Source organism: Lissotriton helveticus, chromosome 2_1 (assembly GCF_964261635.1).
Source record: "Lissotriton helveticus chromosome 2_1, aLisHel1.1, whole genome shotgun sequence".
Classification (NCBI taxonomy): Eukaryota; Metazoa; Chordata; class Amphibia; order Caudata; family Salamandridae; genus Lissotriton; species Lissotriton helveticus.
The window spans coordinates 737,613,176-737,638,250 of NC_136059.1; the positions used below are offsets into that span (position 1 = coordinate 737,613,176).

The 25,075-nt window shown below is 42.8% G+C and overlaps 1 protein-coding gene across 1 annotated transcript in view; it reads left to right on the forward strand.

Moving 5' to 3' along the window:
* Positions 1 to 5,566: 5,566 nt before the first annotated feature.
* Positions 5,567 to 25,075, forward strand: part of MACIR (macrophage immunometabolism regulator) — an 81,487-nt gene continuing 61,978 nt past the window's right edge. The window contains exon 1 of the mRNA XM_078675454.1: positions 5,567 to 5,674. The gene's annotated coding sequence lies outside the window, so the exon portion shown is untranslated. The remainder of the gene's footprint in view (positions 5,675 to 25,075) is intronic.

Sequence of the window (25,075 nt, forward strand, 5' to 3'; positions counted from 1 at the left end):
TGAAGATAGCTTGAATAAAGTGAAATATGCTAAACAGATGAGGGAATTTTTCCTAGTGAACTCACCTACGAGTACGCTTTTAGAAATAATTTAACATGTAAATTGAGAACAGAAGAAAAGACGTTCTTAAATATGGTGGAAGAGAGAAGGGCAATTTACAAGCGAAATGAGATACAGAAACATACTGTCTAAATTTTGGCAGATGGAAGATGAAAAGCTCAATGGTAGAAATGAAAATGTTGCAATTCACATAGATAAACCTGTTAGTGGAAAATTTTGTATAAGAAGAGATAATACTTTGTTTGATAATTATTTTGTAGGTGCAAGTCAATGTGAAGACACTTATCGTATTATAGGGGGTTGGGGATTTAAAGGAGGCAAAGATCCAATTTTTCCAGGAATTTATTTTGTTTGTGGGAATAAAGCTTATTACAATCTCCCAGATCATTGGTATGGGACATGTTATGTAGGTTTAGTTTTTCCCAAAATCTTTCATATACATAGAAATGCAAAAGGTTCATTTGAAATTAGCAATCACCTGAATAGATTTAGAAGGGAAAGCTTTACAGAAATAATGGGAGACGTATTTGGTGCATTAATACCTATGGTAGGAATAACCCTGAATGCAAACAAAATCAGAAAAATGCCTACAATTGTTGATAGATTGTCAACAGATACTGCAAGTGGATTTCAATTAGTGAATACAGAGCTTATTGCTATGAGTATGGTGATGCAAAATCGTCTTGCTCTTGACATTTTGCTGGCAAAAGAGGGTGGAGTCTGTGGAATTTTGTATGTTCAACATTGTTGTACTTGCATACCTGACAAAAGTCAGAGTATAGAAATGTATATAAAAACATTACAGAATTACATAATGAAGTTGAACCTTTAGAAGACGAAAGTTTTTCAGAACATTTAAGTAAAAGATTTGTAGCAATTAAACACTGGTTTCAAGAAACTGGTAATTCAATTATAGGTAAAATAGTTTTTCCTTTAATAGTCATAGCTATAGTGATACTTTTGTTAAAAATTAGTTGCATGATGCATAAGAGAAGAAAACATGTAATAGAAAAGAAAAGAATTTGCAAACTAAGAAAAGAAAAAGAAATAGAATTAGAGTTTCGGAGAACTCAATATGAAAAATGCAGAAAACCAGATGAATCTAAAGTTTAGAAATACTAATATTAAGAAAGTCCAAAACATGTTCAAAGGTTGAAAATTTATACATTTTGGGTATTATTTGGTGATTTAGAAATCACCAGGTGAGGGAGTTGATGAAGCAGGGTGAAGAACAAGATGTTGTTCAAACTTGTGAAGTTAATCTCTCATAACGGTAAATAAATTAATAAGTTTGTGGTGAAATTACTAATCAACTTAGTTTAAGAACACATTCATCAATACATGCGGGATAAACTAATGTGCTTTATGTTGCAAACACATTGGAAAAAATAATGAACTAGCCTTGTCTATTGTCTTTGTCAGTATTATATGCGGCTGTGTAACTAATGGCATGTGCTTATTTTGTGTGCTTATGTTATGTCTTTTCTGTGACGAAAGCTCAAGGAGTTTGTGCAGTTCCTAAAGGAGAAGTAAATATAATGCTGCTTGATTGTGCTTTTGCTAGGTAACATAATTAACAAGATTAATTAGTAAAGGGGGTGGGTAACAGAATGGGTCTCAATTCTTAAATTAATTGATGTCTTGTGTGTGTTTAGTAATAGTTTCCAAAGTGAGGCCTAAAGGTGGTTCAGAAAACATGGCTGACAGAGCTGCAGACGCAAAAGTTTGTTCAGAGTGAAGTCTTTGCACATGCGTAGCTGTGAAGATTTTTACTGCATTGTCATCGTTAATTGAAAAAGCAGTTCTTTGGTTGAGTTGAACGTGCTCATGAAGAAAAGGCTCTAGGACAGAAACTTAAAGTGTCTGCCAAGGCTAGGAAGTAAATGTTCGAAACTCGAGGAAAAGTAACTTTCTTGAGGAAGTTGAAAGATGTGGAAATGAAAGACAATAGGGCTTATGTGAAGCCTGGAATTGGTCAAGAATCGGAGATGACCTAATGTATTTTATCATGGACTGACACAGGACAGCCAATGAAAAGCTCGGATTTTCTTAAAAGAATGTAAAATGTAGAAAGTTTAGCTAGAAAGAAAGGTATAAAACCTGACACCATGAGCAGGAAAAAGGCTTGCTGCTTCTCTTACTTTCCGATTCCTGATTGACGTGACATGCTGTTGGACCTTTGGCGCACGTAAGGACAGCAGACTTTAAATGATTTTTCCTTTCTAGGTGAAGTGAGAAATAGACAGGGAAATAGATTTAGGGAATGGAAACTGTTATTCTGATAATATTTCATGTTTCTTAGCTTGCTTTGAAAATGTCAGTTTATTAATTCATTTCCTTATTAAAAGCTGCTTTCTTTATTGCTTATAAAATAAAGATTCCAAAACATAAATGCTTTTTCCTTATGAAAAATAAAGTTAATAAAATTAGATTTGAAAAGACAAGCTGGTCTTGTTTATTCATGGTCTAGTTACCATCAGTTGATCCAATCGCCTTGGTGGTCAGATTAATAAATAATACATGTTAAAATCATGGTAAAAATAGATAAACTGCAGTTGTATATAATAATGTAAATAATATGTGAGTAGTTTAGTTAATCATACCACCTGATTCGGCTGCTCAAAAATTGTCTCATTTCTTTTATGGGCCTTTATTTGTGTTTCATGATTTATGGTGAGTATTGAGGTGACAGGTAGCGTTTTTGAGACAGTTTTTCAATATGAGCGCTGGATCAATTGCAGGTTCTTGCTGGAAAGGCTGGGCTTTCATTACTTTAGCAGATGCACCTTCCCTGTGCTCCACTGCTCAAAACGATCCAATGTGTTAGTTAAGAATACAAGTCTCTTATGTCTTGAATTTCCTCTTTAGCAGTTACAGTGGCTTTTTTTTTTTAAATAGTTCTTAATTGCAATAGTGGCAAAACCCCCAAAAAAGAATCCATTTCTAACCGTTCGTTCGTGAATCTTTATTTCGGCATTTTTTCAGTCATAAAAGATTACAGTAAAAACAATATACAAAAAAGAGAACATAAAATGATTTAAATAAAAACAGATTTGTCATGGAATATACACAGTCACTATATAAAATCTCCCCTGGGTACCACTGTAATAAGGGAGGATCTTTTGGACTACATTGCTAGAAGGAATTTTGAAAGTGCAAAAATTATGTGTGGTGATGTGTCTGTCTTAAAAACTCTCATTGCGACAGAGCATTTGTCAAAACCCATGTTCTTACATAGGGGTACAAGCCAGTACTTTCTAGCTTTTCTATAAGCAGGGCAGAAGAAGAGCATGTGCATTTCATCCTCCTTAGTCACCCCACACCCAGGGCAGGATTTGCTCATGGAAGACGACCACTTGCCTACAAATACCCCTAGCAGTAATGACCCATGCCTCCATTGGATGTATAACTTCCTTGCTCCTACTGGGTAGATAACATTCAAAAACTCCTCAAAAGCAAGAGAATGTTTGAGTGTTAAAAAGGTTATTGTCAGGGAGCCAGCTTTAGAATCTTGCAACCATATATTCTGTTTGTAATCCATAAAGGACTTCGCTAGCATTTTGCCAGAACCCCCCATACATGCCCGTTCTGGATCGTACCAGAGGTCCAATAGTCCCATTTTTCCTAGTTCGTTTTTCACGAATACAAGCCAGGGGATTTTAACTGCGCTACCACGACTCAGCACGTCCTTTAATTCATGCCTATAATTGGACAGTTCTGGGGTTATCCATAGCCTGCGCCATAACCTTAGAGGTTTCAGAGCTAGCTCATCCTGGATAAAACTCAGTCCTAAGTCCAATCTCAGTGGGAGGAGAGGAGTGCTTAGAGGGAGTGCAAGTAACTGCCTCATAAATGTATTCTCCACTTTAACGATATCGAACTTGCAGGAGTGCCCCCAGAGTTTCTAACCATCAAGCTTGCATATTTTGAGAGTGCTTCTGAGTACTGATTGATCTGGTCTGCAAGTATTCGAAGTGGCCAATTAGTGGCCTCTGGCACAAACATCATATGATGTATTCTAAAGCTCCCTTCCTGAAACGTTGTGTTCTTTTCTTTATCCTTTCATGATTAAAGTTTGAAGATGCTTCCCCAGTACTGTCCAGGGAAGACCAACCAATGTAATTTAGTTGGAGTGATTGTTACATTTGGCCAAGCAGCTTGATTAGTGTTTTGAGTCAATGTTCCAGATTAGACTTTCTCTCAGTTGCATAAGCTTGAAGCACTTGTCGCTGCCTTTGCCTTACCGTAACAAAGTATGTGCTCAGTTGAGGTTAACACATTTCATTGGTAGACATGTTCTCCCTTAGACTCAGTTTGGGGATGCGAAGAAGGAACTTTCAGCACAACTAGTGCCACTCCCAAGTTTAGTCACTGCCCAATATAGCGTTTTCAAAGACTACTTGGGATGGGAGTGTGGCTCATGATCCCAGTGTGAAGTCCATAGGAATTCTAACTGATGCCATCATTGATATAAAAAAAGGGAACCTTCTGGTAAGTCAGTGAAAACTTATTTATTAATATCAATAATATGATTCTTGAGAAATATTACTTTATAGAAGTTCCTAGGTATTTAAAGAAACGGCCAGCGTATGGTTTGCGTACTCGGTTTATCAGGGCTGTACATATTAAATATTCCCGTAAATCAAATCAAACAGAAAACATAGATCCACAATACATAAACTGAAAATGTCATTAGTTTCTGTACTCACCAGCACCACACATTATTGTTTTTTGATCATTTTGAAGTACTACAGTAGTTACTTTTCTAGCGATATTCATTGTATTTTTTACAAAACACACCTCATTGACAACGGAGAACTCTTTTCGAAGGCATTCTGACAAGAAAATGAGAGGGAAAAAGGAGGAACTACGTTACATGCAAACGTTCGTAATTCATATAAGGTATCATGTCAGAAATTGTTTCTTTATCCTGACGCACCTTTTACATGCAACATCAAGGTTTAGCGTAAATTTAGCCAGGTGATCTTGTGTGTAATAAAACCAGTGGAAGAATTTTAACTGCATTAGCTAATGTCTGTAGTTAAATGGTATACGTTGAAATTGAGCACAGCAATAGGCCCAAGAATTGTCGGGTACCGATATTTTCAGATCCTTCTTCCAGTGGCAGGTAAGTCCTGCCAGCCATGACTTCCGAATACAAAAGGAGATAGACTTGCCAGTATCCGCTTGTTGGATGTACTTGGTTAAAAGCAAGACATTCCTTGAGGGGTCTAGGAAAGCTCCAGAAAGCGTCCCTCCGGTTGGTGTATTTAAGACATGTATCCTACATTTATTAATATGGTTACTTATTGTTGGTTTCCCTACGTGTATTTAGCTAATTTCGAAATACACTTAACATTGTGTTTAAAAATGTGTTATGCTTGTATTTGTGAGCTTTAATGCAATTGACATTGATTTACCTGAATAATTCTAGTTTCAGATCGCCTCCTCTTTGGCCTTGTAGCCTATGAAAAGCACCAAACATGTTAATGTTTTTATGTTTTTAAGGGGTGGATATGTTCTTCGGCTTTTTCTGTGGATGTGGCTCCAGTTCTGGATGAAGTCTGTTGATGATCATTTGAAGATCTTCCTGGCTGAATACAGGTAAAATAAGGTATGTTACACTGATGCACAGAAAAGGTTGTGGAGTGAAGTGTGGTGTTGTTATCAATCTGTATCTTGTATCGGAAGGGGGGCATACTTCGGCTCTGACAGTACTGCCACGACTGATGCCAAATATAACCCTAACGCAATAGGTATTCCTTGCTGGGAATCCGTACTGCAATTGGAGTCTTGTAATCCAATGGATGTAGGCATTACGAATGGCATTAGAAGCCCTGTTTTATTAATGCTTCATGTGTGATTTTAGGTTAACTCTTTAGGCATAGCAGTTGGTAATTTCTATAGTCAACACTGGGCATGGTAATGGAAAAGAGCAGTTGTGGTGGTTACAGAACCCCACTATTTGAAGCGGTTATTTTTTTGGACACCACAAAATATGTTTGGCATTGTGTGTTGAAGGTGAAACTGCTTGATGTACGTGGACTTGTAAGAATAATACCATAAATGTGATGGTGAGTACAATTATTTCATTTCGTTCTCTGATATCCATGCTAAATATTGATTATTAGATCTGGCTTGACAGCACAGTTGTCTACCTGAAATATTTTTATCAGTTACTTAAAATATACATAGAGGGGACAATACCTCCACCCAGAAGTATGTAACTCCCTCACCTCTTGAGATTGGCTGTTTGGTTTTGTCATTCCACCTCCATGACTCTATTAGAATGCATGAGGACTATTTTACAGCTCCATTGTTTTTCTCCCGTATTCAGTCTTTTATGATTCATTTTCCCAGTATTGGGAAAGTTAATTATTGACTTTTGTGTGAAAGTGTTTATGCATACAACAGTCGTAAATTGCATGTGTGCCTGTGTTTACATGTGTTGGTGCATTAGAGATAGCCTTCTTGGCCTTTCCAATGTGTGTTGTAATTGTTTGGGCTGCTTGTAACGAACAACATGATTGGTTGTGGTCTCTGTTGATAAAATGTGACCGAAAGAGTGCAAAAAGGGAGGATGTTTTGAAAATATTTTGGAGGCATTAGTTAATCGATGGACTTCACAAATTTTTTAGAAGGCCTGCGAGTTAGCCAGTTAGTTTCCTGTTAGATGTGTTGTATTACAGTAAGTTACTAGCTGTCTACTGCTGTTATGTAAACGGCTTTCTCATCCAATGTATGCAACTCTTGGGAAATAAGTGCACCATCAAACGTTCGTATTTTGGTGTGACTGGCATAGTCCCTTGTAGCTATGGTGAAGACATTAATGGCAAAGTCTGGATAAACGAAGGGGAGCTTTCATATTTCACAGTGCAGAGCAAGCAACTTACCAGGCGTTGTAAAGTGCAAAGTTCACTGCTGTTTAAATCGCATATTCTTTCAACGATGATCAGATCTGTAGGTGATTCTTGGCAGTGTTGTCTTACTCCTGTGATCATCATGGTCGTTGAGGCCCTAGTCACATGCCATCCTGGCAGCTTATTTATCAACAGTCCGTTTTGCAGCAGTAAGCGCAGATAGTGCAGTACTTTGGGGGCAAGTGTTGAGATTCAGTTTGCCTGTCTTAGCACCAGCCAATGAGTGGGCTCTTCAATTTCAGATGCATTTTTAGAGCTAAGTCTGCAGTCGCATGCTTAACTGGGGCCAAGACCAACTATCGTCTGCAAACACAGTTGGCTGCTGCCTGTTTTAATAGTGGAGATGGGCATGGGGCCAAGCCCTTCACCTACAACATCACCACACGATTTCTTTTTTGCCCTGAGTTGTTATTTCTCTTCTGATAGCGTAAACTGGGAAGAAAGTATACGAGGCCGGAAGGATGCATAATAATCAATCTGGAGCGAGTGCAAGGGCCGCTGGGATCCAACAGCAAATAGTGTAAGTTGTGCGACTATTCCAGTATTCTTCATTCTGGGCAGCAGCCTACCAGATTCTTCATTTTGCACCCTTGGTGTGCGGGGTGCCAGGTTAACCATGGTCTGAGCCACGACCTGACTACAGCTAGCCTAACCGGTGTTGGCGCACATTTGTGAGCCTTCAGCAGCTTGAGGGGGGCATGAGGCGCGAACCCCTTATAACAATCGTGGCCTCTTTTAGCCTGCCAGGAGTAGGTTCGGTCTGTTCAGAAATCTTCATGTAAGTAAATCCTTTTAGGAGAGGAAAATCACCTTTTATCTGTGTAGCTAAACTTCGGCTTGTAAGTAGCTTTGAGGATTGGGCCTATCAAATTTTGTCTGACCAAACCGTGCTAAATTAATTTAGATGTAGATGTCTACTCATTGATGTTGATTGCATCTGATGATATATGCTCATCTAAGGAAACTGAGGTGCAGCCAGATAAAGTGCTACTCCTAAGAATGTATATAGTGTGGTCATTTGCAGGTCTGTCTGTGTGATCTCCTCAGTTGAATGGTTAGCATGCCACTGGAATAGAAGTATTATGTGGATTTATTTACAGTCACATTTTAAAACCTTTTGTTGCCAGAGCAATACACGAGACACGTACCTCAGAAGATAAAGTAAGAAATAGAGCAGTGGTGCATTTAGAACATTGCTATAGCTATGCTTTCATCGGAACTCTGGCTGAAAGTATTGACCGAGAGCAGAGTTACTCTAGGGATTCAGGGGGACCTGTTGCCATGATGAATACCCTGGACTCAACGGGGCCTTCGATGTGCGCAGAAGCATATTGGCATAATACCAGGTGAATGCATCACACAGCCTTCCCAGGTTCAGCGTTTTTAACCATGTGACAGAGTGAACAATACAAGTACCACAAAGGTCACCCCTCTACCCAATTTGTTACTTTTAGTTACTGGTACCCGGGGTGATTGCAAACAAACAGCTAGTCATACTTACCTACTCTTACAGCTAAAGAGATCTACTGAGATCCCACCGTGATTAACAGTGCTATGCCTGGTAGGGGGAAACATGGCGGCAGCAGGCTAGGTGCCGCGGTACTCCGCCCGAGTCCTCAGCAGAGTGCAGCGCTAATATGGCTTTCCTAGACCAAATTTAAAGCGGTTTATGGAATTAAGAAGAAAAAAGAAAGAAAATATACTTGGTATAGCGCATGGCTACCCTAGGGCATCCCAGCGCTTTGACCCAGGCAACATCATCAGCACTCATCGGAAAAGAAGAGTTTTTAATTGTTTCCGGAACATGAGATGGTTCGGTAGGAGTCGGATGCTCTCAGGAATATTATTCCAGAATTTGGCCGCTTGCAAGGAAAACCGCCGACCCCCCGTACGGGATCTCTTGATCCTCGGGACTGTCAGAAGGTTGAGTTCACTGGACCTAAGGGTTCTGAGGGGTCGGTAAGGGCAAAAGAGAGGGCGAAGAATATCTGGGCCGTTGTTTGTGATGGATTTGTGGACCATACACATGGCCTTAAAACCTATCCTCTCCTGAATCGGAAGCCAATGAATAGCACGCAGAGCAGGCTTAACCGAGTTGTGTCTAGTAACTTTGACCAGAAGTCGAGCAGCACAGTTCTGGACTGACTGCAGAATTTTGACAGTGCCTAACGGGGCGCCAAGATAGAGTGCATTGGAGTAATCCAATCTGGAGATGATCAATGACTGTACCAGGAGTCGTCTGGAATCAATAGGAAGGAGGTTGAGAACCTTCCTTAAAGTCCTAATCAGGCCAAAGCATGTTGCGGCTACCTTCTTTGCCTGCACTTGAAAGCCGAGAGAGGGATCAAGCCAGACTCCCAAACTCTTGATTTGTTTCTTTGGGGTCGGAGGGGGTCCCAGGCAGCTCGGCCACCATGGATTAAGGTTCAGAGGAGCCTTGTGACCCATGATCATGATCTCGGTTTTAGTCCCATTTAGTTTAAAAAATGAGGCTTCCATCCATTCGCAGACCTTAGTGAGACAGGGGGACAGATTGTTTGGTCCAGAGGTCCCGTCTTCAGACCTAGTGAGTGAGACCACCAACTGGGTGTCATCGGCGTAGGTGACCAATTTTATTCCCCAGGGAAGCACCACCTCAGCCAAGGGCCTCATATAGATATTAAATAAGGTAGGGCTTAATGAGGATCCCTGGGGAACGCCGTAGTGAAGGGGGAACTGTCTTGAAGTATACTCCCCTTCAAAGACAGAGAATGTTCTTTCGGCTAGGAAAGATTGAAGCCATTTAAGGGCAACTCCAGAGACGCCAGCCTCGCCAAGGCGGCTGATCAGGAGGGAGTGGTTGACCGTATCGAAGGCTGCGCTGAGGTCCAAGAGGACCACCGCAGCGCAGCCTCCGGCATCTACAATCTTAACTCTCTATACAAGAGTGTGAGGCTCCTACAGACCCTTCTGCTGCAATTTGGATGTTCTTTTTCCCGTATTTCTTCCGTATTTTTCTCTTTTCTCCCGGGCTTTTCCCGGGCTCGGTTTGAATGTGCCTCGCTGAAGGGGGCGTGGCACCAGCTGGCTCGGCGGCTCCTGAGGTTATCGTCGCAGGGTTTCCGTCCGTGCTGACGCGGACAGAGCTGCGGCCGTGGTATCGGGCCGCCCTGGAGCTCTGTCGAGGGAGACGTGTGAGGAGTCTCTGGAGGGGCTCTCGTGCTGGAGCTCTCACCGGGGCCTCAGCGGATTCACCAGCATCGGCGGAGTCAGCGGATTCAGTGAAATCAGCGGAATCGGAGAAGAGGGGAGTGGCTCCAGCACCCGTACCAGAGGTGAAGGGGAGAGTGGTAGGGGCAGGGGCTGCGACGGTGGAGTCATTTGTGGAAGAGGCAGGTGCTGCTGGTACTTGTGTTGCCAGGTAAAGTCGACCCCCCCCCTTTAAATGCACATGTCACACTGCCTGCGACTAACAGGGACTTCCTGAGTAAAAAGAACAGCAAAAAGAACAGCAAAGGGAAAATGCGCAAAAAGAAGGAGGGGGGGGAAGGAGCTTGCCCCGGTTGCCCAGGTTGCTCAGTCCACTCCTGGTTTTGAGTCAGTGGGCTCTCTTCAAGGCGGGGTGACACCTCCAGGAGGTTGTGTCCCATTAAAGACCTCGTCATTTCTTTCAGCAGAGGTGAAGGCTAAGCGTTCAAAAAGAGATAACAAAGTTGTAAGGTCTGTGTTTGCCTCTAGCGCCAGGATAACACCTTCATTGCGCTCATACTTTAAAGTTATACCACAGGCATTGTACTTGGGGCAAGACCTATGTCAGGACCGGTGTCAGGTTCATCTCTCCTCTTCAGCTAGTGAAACCCCTCCGCCCCCGGATACTCCCGGTTCAAGGGACGCGCCAATGCAATCGGACCTCCTTGACATTTTGCCAGCCACGGATGCGCTTTTTCCAGCAACAACTGTCCTAGACGTAGCACTACTGGTCTCTTCAACCTTAACTATGCAGGCAGTTGGTTTGGATCCCTCGGGGGGGGGGGCACAGCCTCTAGTAGTACTACCCAAGATAACTGTTCTATGTCATCTACACCCCCAAATTCTTCAACTGCCCTGGTAGAAGCTCCATTGGAACCCTCGATTGAGACTTCTACAGATTGTAGCACCGTTTCAGTGTCCTCTACCACATTAATTGCTGTCCCAGCTACTGTTTCGTCTACTCATGTATGTAGCAGGGCAAGCACGGAGCAAGGCCAAGTAGACCAGGAGGGGCAAATTTGGGTGGAGCTGTTAGATCCTGGCAGCTCACTGCAGATATCCCTCGATACACCCCCCACAATCGAAGGTGGGAGTAATGCTATGCTCACTCCCACTCCTACTCCGATTCCTTCCTCCGCAGCATGTATCACAGTAGCCTCATTGCAGCTTATGTTCTCTACCCTTTCGGCTGACATCAAAAGGGGGTTTGAGGAGTCAGCATTAAACCAGAGAGAAATAAGAAGCTACTGTGAATCCTTAGATAGTAAAATAGACGGTCTCACCTCAAGAACTGAAGTCTTGGAAGGGGCAGTCGGCGGTTTTACTCAGGATCTTGAAAAAGTAAAAGATGATATACAGAAAGTTAAGAGGAAAGAATTGGCAAATGACGAGAGAATGGAGATTTTGGAAAATAATGCAAGGCGCAACAACATCCGAATTCTGAATGTTCCGGAGGGGAGTGAGGGCACCGACATTAAAAGCTTCATCATTCTGCTTTTAAAGCAGTCTCTGAACTTGGATCAGCCTGAAGACGAGATAGCTAAGGATATCCAACGGATACATAGGGATCCTTTTAAGCGTAACCCCCAGAGGACAAAGCCAAGGAAGATCTTAGTAAACTTCCATACGTACACTCTTAAAGAGCAAATCCTCAACCTAGCCCTTAGGCAAAAATCTTTAGCAGGGAAAGGGTTTACCTTTCAAATAAGATCTGACCTATCAAGGGTAACGCTGGAAAAACAATGGGAGCTGGGAAGGAGGATGGATGCCTTTCGGAAGCTTGGCGCCACAATCCAGATGGGCTTCCCTGCCGCCTTAAAAATCATGTTTAAAAACAAGATGCACAATATTCGTTCTGTCCTGGCGGCAGATGAGTTACTGATGTCTCTTGGGGGGGGACAAAGAGGGCTTGGGGTAAAGGGTAGCTATTTCGCCTTAATAGACTAAGGCCTTTCGATTCTAATTTCTTTGCTTTTTGTCTTTTAGCTCTCGGGTCTCCAGTTTTTTCTCTCTTTTTACATAAATAGGGTCCACTGGAGGGGATTAGTTGAGTAAAGTAAAATAAGCTATACTAACGAATACGAGTCCACACAACAAGGGTAGTTCTCGTATAAGAAGAAAAAAAAAAAGGAGGGAAAGGGAAAAAAAAGAAAAAAAATGTTCAACATGCACTCTGCGAGGGCTTGGGTAGGGCAAGGGGTACCATCAACCGGATCTGTTCCGGTTAGATTGTACATGGGTTTCCTGCGGGTGGGGGGGGGGGGTCACGGGGGTGTAGGGGGTAGGGTAAAAAAACATAAAATATTTCTCATTGCCGTTCTGGTTATTGACAACTGTTTAGATAAAACAAGGATAGTATACTTAATTTGGAGTGTTCTTTTTCCTGTAGCTAGACTTGTTGTTTTATGGGGTCAAATAGGTTGGCCGACATATGAGTAACCCAAGGATTCTCTCCTGGAGCGTAAATGGCCTGCGCACCAAACCAAGAGCTATCGAGATCGTGCAATATCTACGCGATTTGGATGCATTATACTCCAGGAGACACATTAAATTGAGGCAGAAATGCTCGAGTTTGTCATGAGGAATAGGTGGATAGACATCTCAATATCTACTTCTCAAACACTAAATATAAGGGGCGTGACTATTCCTTTAAAAAAAACTATGAATGCAAGGGTTGTTATGCAAGAGGTAGATCCCGGGGGAAGATGGGTAATCGTGGCGGTTGATATAAGTGGAGCACGTTTGACTTTAGTAGGTTATTATGGGCCTAATCGTGACGACCCCACAGCTCTAGAACTTCTTTTTTCTCAACTTTTGCATTTCCCTGAGCCAACTATTATAGCCGGGGATTTTAACATCGTGCTTGATACCAAGCTAGGTAAGACTCCTTGTAGTAGGCAACAAGTTCTATCAAGGACGAGAGCTTTCTTACTTAATTGTATGAATCAGTATGGATACATAGACATTTGGAGGGCAAGAGCAGGATCAGATTCTGGATTTTCCTTTCGTAATTATAAATATCGTCACCAATCCAGAATCGATTTCATTTTAATAAGTCGTAATCTGGTAGACTCTGTAAAAAATGTAAGTTATTTGCCATCACACTTGTCTGATCATTCATCAGTATCCTTGGACCTTGCTGGGGTTATTAAACCTCCCTCCAGATCCTGGTCTTTTGATAGATCTTTCCTCTCATCATTGGAAGATGTCTCATTTATTAAATCTGAAGCACGGGAGTTTATGCAAGTAAATATAGGCTCTGCTGCGCCCGCATAGTATGGGATGCATTTAAGTGCTCTCTCCCAGGTATAATTAAGAGTAAGGTGGGGTTTCGAAGTAGGCAGTATACGCAAGAAATAGAGTCCATCTAATCGAATCTGCTTGCAGCACAAGCCAAAATAGATGCTAGCAGCAATGATCCTACTTGCGACGTACCATTGTTACATAGGAATTGGCTCGCATTAAAGGAGAACTTGGCTTCCGTCTTAAACCAGCGTATCCTCCAGAGGTGGGAGGCGAGTAAGCTAGCCCACTTCGAATACGGCGAAGTCGCCGGTAAATTATTGACCTGGAAATCAAAAACAGACCGGGCACGTAACATCATAGACTCGGTTACAACTGGCCATGGCACCTTTCATTCAGACGAGGACATCAGGACAGCCTTTAAAGATTTCTTCCAGAATATATATCAGGAGGTTAGGAACATCACAGAGGATAGTATAGAAAGGTGGCTCGACGGTATTTCGCTTCCGTCGCTATCCTCTGAACAGAAGGCCTTCTTAGACAAAGTGATTACCGAGGAAGAGGTCGCGTTGGCGGTTCAGGGCAGTAAGGGGGGTAAGGCTACCGGTCCAGACGGTTTTCCAGCAGAGCTTTACAAAATTTTGGTAGCAGAGATCTCTCCCTTCCTTGCTGTCCTGTTCAATCAGATACTACAGGAGGGGACGCTCCCACCATCATCTTGGAACAGCGCATCTTTTTCGATCATTTTAAAACCGGGTAAGCCTGCTTCCAACTGTGGCTCTTATCGTCCCATATCGATCCTCAACGCAGACTATAAAATCTTCGCATCCCTCTTGGCAAACAGATTGGGCCAGGTCGCCCCCGACATTTTGCATCTTAACCAGAAGGGTTTCATTAGGGGACGTCAACTCCACAAGTTAACTTATGATCTTATAGGGGCTATAGACATTGCGACTAAGGACTCCATTCCATTGAGCATCCTCACGTTGGATGCCACCAAGGCCTTCGACAGGGTCAATTGGATGTACCTCTCGGGGGCCTTGGCCAAGTTCAACATGGGCGAGGGTTTTCGCAGAGCAGTAAAACTCTTGTACCATAGCCCAACCGCTTCTGTATTGGTGAACGGGGGTCTCTCAGAACCATTCGCAACACGGCAGGGCTGCCCCTTATCACCTCTGCTTTTCGATCTCTATATTGAGCCGTTTGCTCAAAGATTAAGAGAGGATGTTTCCATCAAGCCTTTAATCTGTGAAGATTGGGAAAAGAGGGCTGCTCTCTACGCGGACGACGTTATGATAATGACATCGGAGATTAGTACCGCGTTCCCTGCTGCTATAAAGCTGGCCTTGGAATTTGGGGAAGTCTCAGGCTATGAGGTGAATGCCTCAAAGACAGAGATAATGGTATGGAACGATGAGGTGAGCGGTTTTAATGAGCAACTGAGTACATCTTTGCGCTACCTACGGCTAAACATTGTTAAGGATATTAGCCTAATCGCCCCTTCCAACTTTGCTTTGGTAGCAAAGGAATGTCGGAAGCTGATGATAGCATGGCAGCACCTCCCTTTGTCTCTACTAGGTAGAGTCAATCTAGTAAAGATGTCTATCCTACCGAAGATTTCTTTCTTGTTTAATCCAATTCCTTTATTTTTTTACCCTACTTTGCTGACTTAACTACAGGGCGAAATCACTTCATTTATTTGGAACAATAAAAATCCAAGGATAGCCTGGAAAAAGATCAGGCGTCGCAGGGAGAAGGGGGGACTGGCAGGCCCAGACTTGCAGATGTATGCGTGGGCATTTCAACTCTCACACGCTAGAATGCTGCTAAAGATGCCAGCACATGGGGGCATTGGCAGTATGTTTGCGGCTTTATTGAATAATAAATGAATTGGGCAGTCTGGTTACCTGTTTAAATTTGGGGATCCCAAATAAAAAAATAAAAAACTGAAGGTCCTGCAGGGCTTAGCAAGAACATGGGCCAAGGTGAGGTCTTCAATAAAATTGGGATATTACTCTAGCAGATCCCCAATATGGGACCTTCCCTTGGCTCCAGGTTGGGTGGGTGACAGCCTGGCGCTCCCACTTAGAGAGGCCAGGTTAACAGTATGGGGGGATCAGTTTACGGATGGGACCCTGCTCCCATGGAAATATCTGGTACATAAGGTGGGGCCCGATCTTTCGAGATTTAAATACCTGCAAATATCAAGTTGGTCTCAAGCAGCAACCACTCGAACTCCACGTCGAAACAACTTGCCAATAGGGGGAGGCAGCGAACTTGAATCTCTTCTGCTAGATAAACCACCAGCAAAGAAAGAGATATCCCTTTGGTACAATTTGATACTGGAAGAGACTGGCGTTGATTTTCATCTTCCCGAATTACTGTTGGGTGATCTGATGCCCGGCTTGAACGTGAAAGATCTGTGGCTAATGTCTTGCAGCGTAATGTGGGACTTAGTCAAACCAGCCTGGCTTCGCAGAAACCATCTTTTTACCCTGCACAGGGCGTATTGCTCCCCTCAGAGGCTGTCTAAATTTACCCCGGGGGGGCCTGGTGGCTTGTCCACGTTGTATTCTGAAGGAAGCCCCGGACACACATATGTTCTTTGACTGTCCTCACCTAGTACCTTTTTGGGAATCTCTCCGCAGTAAAACTTTCATCTTCCCTGGGCTTTACAGTAGTGATTGACCTATGCCTCGTCATTTTTGGAGTTGGGGACCAGACTCGTAGTCCCGCAAAGAACTTTTTGTTTTATTCTATTCTGGCAGCTCGCAGAGAAATTGTAAGCGGTGGAAGGACGCTTCCTCCCCGACCTTCTACGACTGGCGCTCTTCAATCCTTCAAATTTCGAAACTAGATCTCGCCAGGGTTGGAAAGCCAGATAAAAGAGCGTTTTGGCATATGCTTGATTGGTCCCAATGAATGAATGAACCAGGTTTTTTTTTTTTTTTTTTCCCCGGATCCAATGATTACGTGGCCATGGTTTACCCTCCTTGCTATGCCAGCCTTCTTCTTCCTCGCTCCCTGTCTGTTGGCTTGGCAATAGTTATATGGTAATTGGCTATCTGGTTGTTATCTGTCTCCTGTGCAACAAGCTGAGAGTATAGGTATGAATCCAGCCGTTGTTGTTGGGAACGGGTTGCCATCTCCGTATTCTCTCCATCCCGACCATTCTAGGCTGAGACAGGACGACTGTACTTCATTACGCCTTTCTCCCTTGTTCCACTACATGGCAGTTGGAAACCAGGAACGTAGATGAGGATACTTAAAAAAAATAAAATAACAGTGCTATGCCTGCAGTGAAGGCGGGGCCAGATGATGAAGAATGTCACCTCAGTGAGTGAGGGCCTTTGTCCTTTTTAATGGGAAAACCGCTTTCGGGGATTCTCCTTCAGTAATTGTAGGGGCTCCCAGTAGTGTTAAAAAACATTCAGGGTGTATCAGGTAATTTGTTGGTCAAAATAGTCTTGGCTTTACCATGATCAGTGAACTGCTCTAAATAGAACTCCTACATTAATTGATCCCCTGCATACGCAGAATCTTTAAATATTCAAATATTTTATTTAAATAGAGCCTGGTATATAAAGTATAGTTTAATTAGAAAGCTTGCATAATCTCATGAGTGCTCAAATGTAAACCCTACTACATGACAGTATGAGCCCACCATAAACTGAGGGTATTTTTCACCTCACTGTGTGCCACCTAGTGGTACAAGTGGATTGTTTACTGGATGGGTGGATTTCTGAACCATCTCGTCCTTTGACCTAGGAGGTACTTTATAAAATCCCACATCATTGAACTGTTTAATTGTATGGTACACTCTATAAATTCTAAGCTCAGGATGCAACATGGGTAGACTATTGCTCTAAAAATGTTCTCACTCTCCGCATTATAGAGGTGCTACTTTTGCCTCCTCTTTTTCCTTGACGTATTAATGGCTGTAGAGATTATGGCCCAATTTTGTGATGACATACAAAACATGGGTAATGCAACACAATCTGAAGTTAAACTGTTCTCGAGTTCCTCTTGATTTTACCCTCTCCCCTTTTGCTCTATACCAATTCAGAATTAGATCAGCAAATAAGCACTGCCATAAATGTGTGGACTGTGCTGAACCTCTCCGCTTCATCCTGGAGAAATGTGTTCACTTCAATGCACATAATAACTTACTGGCGAAAAGAGCTTAATTTCAGCTCTGACCCCCTAGGATGAAACCGTTCATCCCAGACCCTGATTTCAAACAAGCAGCTCAGTCCTTTATGCTTTTGAGTTTGGATCATGAACGACTGAACTAGTTTGTTTGATGTTAGGGTCTGGCATATACTGCTTCATAGCAGTTCCCAAATTGCCTCTCTCCCCTCTCAACACACTCCTGCATGCAGCTTGTCTGATCTCACTGTAGTGATACCACAAGACAGGAACATTTACAAATTCTCATGCATCACATATGGCACCACACATAGAAACAGCAAACTATCTTGTCCAGAGGTTGGGGTCCTCTCATTGGGTTTTTAAGAAGACCAAAATATTAGAGCAAACTTTTGTTCAAGCCTGAAGACTAGCATGCACAAGCTGTCTGGTTGAAAGATTCATATGGTGAGCTTACCAAGAATGTACTTGGGCTGACAGCCCGCTCATTGCTTATCATTGGTGGCTTTACTTTCATCCTTATTTGCTTGCTTCTTCTTCGATGGCTTTCTTTGTGCCAGCTTGTCAGACTTTTTTGTCCATCCCATTTTGCCATCTCTGTTTTGTTTGTCTTCCATTCTTCCACTGCTCTTGTTTAGGGAGCTTTTTCATTTTAGTTAAGCTCTCTGAGAGTGTGTATGTGTTTTCCAGCCTCCTGCTACTCTCTCCTGTGTGTTCCATGTAAATGCATACCTTCTAACTTACAAAATAACTTGCTCCATGTGAGCAGAGGATGGGGCCTGGTGCCAAGGGCTATCTGAGGCACCAGGCCCGCCCCGCCCCCCCCCCCCCACCCAAAAAAAACAACAAGGCGTCATTGAGGCTGATGTCCTGGTGTGTTTTCATATCTTTTAATGGAATCGTCTGCTTACAGCCTTCCAAAACGAGCTGAAATCCACTGTTTACAGCATCACCCTATGAGCTAATCAAGATTGGAAGAATCTGATTCCTCAGGGTCACTTTCACCTGTAAATGATACGCAAGGGTGGTGCAGTAACAGAAAACACTCCATGAGACTGTATGCTAATACAATTATTGATTATTTGTATTAGTTTGCTTACTTGTTTCTCACTTCTTCTGTGCGGTCAGATTATTCTGTGTCACTGTACATTATGATCTCATTTTTGTATAGTTGTGTTAATTTCTGTGTAAATATTGGATTTTGTTTTTCTGTGGCTTTTATGATTACCTTACGAGGTTATTGATATTTTGTTCTGTGATACCGCTTGTTTATAAAATGCTTTCTTGGAATTTCTTCACACCATATAAACTGCCAATAATTGAAATCGTGTCGGATCTCGATATGTAAATGCTCTTCCGTCACATTCATAGTAACAAGTTTTTACTCTCAGTTCAGTCAGTATGTTACAATTCCCTCCTTTTCATCTGCTCTTTTCTATGCTCTTCTGACTGAACCCGTCCTTGGGCTGATGCCCTATTGTCTGCTTGCTTTTGCCTAATATATTAGAGTATATGCTGCTGTCTGTGATACTAGATCTCTTGAAGCTAATGACCTGAATATTCTTGTCTCCAGCGTCATGTGAGTCTGACGCGGGTGAACATCTGCCTGCTTGAATAGTGGCTTTCTTCTGTGTGCCCAGCTCCAATGTGTGCTTTCTAGTTTTAAAATGGCACTTTAAATCACAGGACTTAGCACTGATTTATTTCACGAAAGTTTATGTTGCTTGCTGACTAAAAGGTTTCCTAAATCGACGTGTACAATGGCTGCACAGCATGAACCTTTCCAAAAGAAAAAAACTGTTTTGCTACTGATAATGGCAGTGAAAAAAAGGAAGGTAAATATTATTATTATTATTATTTAACGATTTGTAGAGCGCCTGGTGACCCGGAGGCATTCCCGCGCTATAAGAAACTTGCGTTAGGCCAAAAGTGGAAAGATGGTCCTATTTGGGAAAGAGAAGGGTTTTTAGCTGTTTGCGGAAGCGTAAGTAGCAGGGTTCCAGCCGCAGACTGCGTGGGAGCGAGTTCCAGCCTGAGGATGCTTTTACTGAAAAGCGTCGACCTCCAGTGCGAACCCTCCTGAATTTGGGGACGTTAGCCAGACGCTCATTGTCCGAGCGCAGGGATCTCGGTGCTTTATACGGGGTGACCATATCTCTCAGGATGGAAGGGCCTTGACCGTTGAGGAGTTTGTGGGCGATGCACATTGCCTTGAACTTTATCCTCTCTCGCACTGGAAGCCAGTGGAGAGCCTTGAACGCTGGTCTGGCAGAGGCCCTAGAGGGAAGACCCATCAGCATCCGGGCAGCCGCATTTTGGGTACGTTGTAGCTTGGCCAGGGTAGTTTCGGGGGCTCCTAAAAAGGCTGCGTTACTGTAGTCCAATCGTGCAAGGATCAGACCTTGAACCAGGAGTTTCCTAGATGGAGGAGGGAGCAGCGGAAGGATCTTGCGGACTGAACGCATGAGTCCGAAGCAAGTTCCCGCTGTTTTGGTTGCCTGGGTTTTCATGGACAGATCTGGTTCGAGCCAGACCCCCAAACTCTTGATTTCCTTCTTCAGGGCGGGCACCTCACCCAAAGCATCGGGCCAGACAGATGGTGGAATTGCTCATGGCAGGAGCTCATGTTTTCTTTGATTTTTTTATTATGAAATGTTTGTGTTATGTCCTCCATTACCTTGTATATTTTATTTTAATGTATTTTCATATTATTCTGTATGTTTAGTTTTTACCAATGTAGTGTACCTTTTTATTGTTCTTGTTTTTATTTGTAAGTCGCTCCTGCGTTCCATCCCCTGTATCACCAGAGTTCTAGACCTTGACTGGAACCTGGAGATACAGGCTGGTCTGGAGGAGAGACGGCGTTTTTTCCTGGAGCTTTGCTGTGGTGTTTCAACCTGTAATAAACTCAATTTAAAGCTTCCCGGATGTATGGGCATTACAGTTTGGTTTACTTATGTTCATATCCCAGTGAATGATGCCTCATCTCATGATCTTGCTCACAAGTAGGCGTCCAGTTCAAAATGAATGAGGAAATCCCATATACTATATGGACTATAATCTCTATTTCTACCTTTTCAGATAAAGAAAATGAGGGAATTGCCCGGTCTGGAGTACTCCCATACACTAAGAGTGCAACATACTGCAGCCTGTCTCCCACGCTTACAGTGTAACTTTTGGAATAGCATTTGCCTATGTCGACCTCTGGCCGTGATCTGGGTTAGGTTGTGACACAAATACTTTTTTCCCCATTCCCACTCACGGGGAATTTAATTCCGAGGCCTACTCCAAGAAATGAACACCCTACTTTTATTTTGTCCTCTTTACCTCATCATATAACCGATGAAAGGTGTTCTCCGTTTATCTAGCGAAGTAGGAAAGTGAATGGCAAGCCGCCTGTTGTATCCTAAACTCACACATACGTTGTTCGCATCAGTGAACGTGGGACTTTGTCGATTTCCTTCGTTATCTCTGAAGCAGGTTTTATAAATGTGATGTTCCCAACTGCATAGGAAATTATCACTTTCCTCGTTTTAGAGAAGCATTAGAATAGATGTACTGACAAGCTGCTGTTTGATTCATTCTACATCACTGATTCCCAATGAGAATACATTTAAGCATGCCAACATTTGTTATTTTTTTTAAATATAATTATAACTGATTATTCAGGTGCATAAAGAAAGCTTAAAACAGACAAACATTGTAAACAGTCTTACAGCTCAGGGCCACACAGTATAATCTTAGATCACTTCATTTCCGTCATTGGTGTAAAATTAACTACATAATCACATTCAGTACTCCGTGCCCCCCACCCTCCTCCATTTCTTCTTCATTAGATTACCCAGTTAAAGACCTTGTTAAACGAACTTTAGGAAAGCCATTTAGGACTTTGACAGGGGCTTAGGCATTTCTGTTCAGCACCACTAAAATTAAAAAAATATTAATAATGAATTAAAAAATAAGTACGATGACGCAGTCGCCTGAATACTTTAGAAAGCACGCGTGTGTCACCGTTTTTATTTACTGACCCCAGATGAATATATATAACAGTGAACTAGCGCAAAAGTGCTTTTTAAACGCGATGTACTGGCAGTCATTTGCTGTTTGAACCAGGGGCATATAGGGTGGGAAGCAACGTTGAGTGGATGGGGGGGAAGGTAAAATGCAACATAAGAAGAAGAAGAAGAAGAAGCAACATAGAGAGAGAGTAGGGGAGTTTGGCAAAGAGAAGCATACACAAAACAGAGCTTGCATCACATGAGGGAGACCGCATTGGGGCTTTTAATTGGGTTGGCAAAAACACAAGTGGGTGACAGCTGAAAAACACATGCACTCACGTGCAGTGCTGAGCTAAAAACAATATAAATATTTCCCCAAAGGTAAGCAGTTGAAGGCTAGAATTCAGCCAATTAGAGAGATGGTAAAAAGGCTATGCTTCGGGGGGAGGGACAAACACAAGATGGGTAAGGAAAGTCATTGAATAATAAGCATGCAAATGAGTGCTAGTAATGCCAACCAGAGGTGAAGTAGTAGGTGTGCTTGTCTTTTGAAACGGGGCTTGACCTATTGCTTAATTTGAGCTGGAGGTTGTAGGTCGGGCCCACCAGCATTTATTTTTCCTCATCAGACTTTGACCCAGTACAAGAGTCAAAAGCACAAAAAAAGAGGGAACTGAGGAAGAGAAAGATGCAAAAGCCATTGCAAAGGGCAAAGCTGGGATTAAACAAAACCTGCATGGTGGTGGATTAGAGAGGCATGAGGTGGAATCAAAACTAACCGCCTGGATATTCTATACGCCGACATTCAATAGGGCTGGCTGCAGCCTACTGGCCAAAACTTTGGGCCCCAACACGTATTCTTTTACAAATGAAGGTCTGGTTCGACCTACAACTATCCCCGCTATGATGCAGCGCTACAACTTGCAACTGGATCTGCAATGTATAAAGACCAAAACTAAAATAATAAAGAGGTGGCATGCATGATTTGTGTTTAAAGAACACGTACAACAACACTCTGAATACGCCCATGTCTGCAAGGCACATTTAAACGCACAGATCGACCAGAGTTAGAGGTGAAGTTGAGAGGAAAAGTTGAAATGAAAAATGGTGCCGGTTGAAAACCCACCAAAAAAGGGAACGAAATTAAAAATAGATGATGTTTCTGAAAAGTGAACTGGCCTATAATTGTAAGAAGTACATTTTCACTATTGAGCAGGGAAGCAAGAGCGCACAAATGGAGCACTACATTGTTCATATCATGTGCGAGGAACAGCAAAGGAGAGCTGGTATGGAGGGCCAGTGCTTCTTCCGGTGTCAGCACCTCCAGGGACGCCCTTTTATTTTGAATAAGCAGGACTATCCGTGTGCAACGATTGGTGGAAATGCAACTGGCCGTTCCCCAAAATATTGTCCTATAATGTGATAGCCAAACCAAAAGTAATATTTCACATGTCCCTCGCCCAAAAGCTGTAGTCCTACATTATTATGGTTAAAATCCGGCCTCCATTGAATTTGGGAGACCGGATACAGATGAGTCCTGCACTTGGATGGAGTTTCTGATTGCATTGAGAAAGCCTCCTTGGATCAGTGGTATTTTCAGGTCATGGGGGTTCATCTTTATAATATCTTGTAAGCGCAGTGTCCAGTAAATCGGAAAGAAATCCGTGTTGCGGCCTGCCTTCATTATCACTGGTCGAACCTGCAGTTTGTGTTTAAAATGCCGCCTTTCCCTAGTGGGACAAAAGGGGGGGGGTGATGGACGGAGCATCTGAATCAATCAAACACTCACACCCAGTCAAAAGATCTGGGTTTAATCCACCCCCTTTTGTACCGCCTTTCCCTAGTGGAGCACTTCATATTTGAAGAAACAGCCCTGGAGTTTGCAGTGTACGAATGCGCCAAGAGTCTCCCCGCACGCGCCTTAGAGGTGGCTACAAGGATATAAATAGACTCAGGCTATATTTGAAGAACTTAAGGAGCGCACGATCTGTACCTGGAACATCAAACAAGGAGGTTTAAAATGACTTTAAGCACATGCACTTTTTGGGAAGGCTGTTCCAAGAGGAAGACTGAATGGAGATTACCCCGAGTAATGACACCATTGCCCTGTTAAATCTAATTTGTTCCAATATGTGACCTATCCTCACTCTAAGACCACGAACAATGTTAATAGTGGCAGGGCCTGTTGCCAGTTTAAACCTCCAATAGCTGAGGCAACGGGCTTCTTCCGGTACCGCAGTGTAGGCTTTGCGTCAACCTATTGTGGTTTAGTCCTTAGACTCGTTAAGGTCGTAAACCTGCCTCTGGATATGACGTGTATAGTTCACTTACATAAATGCGATTCGTGGACTTCTATATCCGTGCTTTATAACATAAAATAAAAATGTGGCTGTTAAAAAGAACCTATTGTGTTGCAAAATATAGTACCATGCACACTGGTGTATTAGAAGCTGTAAATACAGGACATGATCTATAATAGACACAGGTGAAGGTACTGTATGTCTGTAATCGCTTAAATGGGTTGTACTCTGGATATACGTCGAATGCCAATGAAAAAAATAATTTAAAAAAACAACAGATTTGTTCCTAAAAGAGTTCTTTCAGTCACAAAAGCTACATTGTTTTGTATAAATGTGTTACACATAATCTACACATAATCTGGGAGTTTTTCGTTTAGAAGCAAAACGTCCCAAAACAGGGATCGGTTTTCTTTTCATTGCCTGGGATTAATAAAGTTGCTTCTAACTGTTTCCAGCGTCACAAAATGCTGATGAAAATTCTGCCTTTCCTACCACTCAAACGATGATTGAACCCAATATATTATCAGCTGAGTAGTACAGGAAGGCTTCCAATGTGGACTGGCCAGGACAGCAGCGGCTCTTATTAAGTATGTATACTGGCACAGGATCCGAGACAACAAGCCCTAACTAGGCTTAATTTGGTGCCCCGTCCTCCCCTGAAAATCTTTAATACTCTCTATCAGAACACTGCTTAGAGGGCCATCTGGCAAGGAGGAGCGACTGGGCCCAACGGTGGGGGTTGAGGCCTTTTACTCATGATGTACCGGGGCCCGGCCTACTGTAGATCTTGAGGAACTGGGCCAAGTACTCTTCAACGCTTGACTCTCGTGGTGTCATGGATTGAGCAGTCCAAGGCTTTTCCGGGGGAAGGTAGAGACAGTGGGTGGAACATAGGCTCACAACTCAAAATACATTCAGCAGCAATAAATGATTGTCTAGTCAAACAATTGCGTTTATGGAAAATGGAGTATTTATATTCAAACACAAAGTAAAATACAACATTCCCAAACAATACGCCCTGTTCCCCGAGGTAAGGGCTCTAGTGTTTCATTGGTGAGTCCCTGAGTTCCTTTTCCCTCTCATAGTGATACTGATTATCCCCATTTTGTATACACAACATTCAGGCTAGGCACCATTAGTAGTCCGAGTCTCAGGAGTCCTTCTACAACTCTTTAGT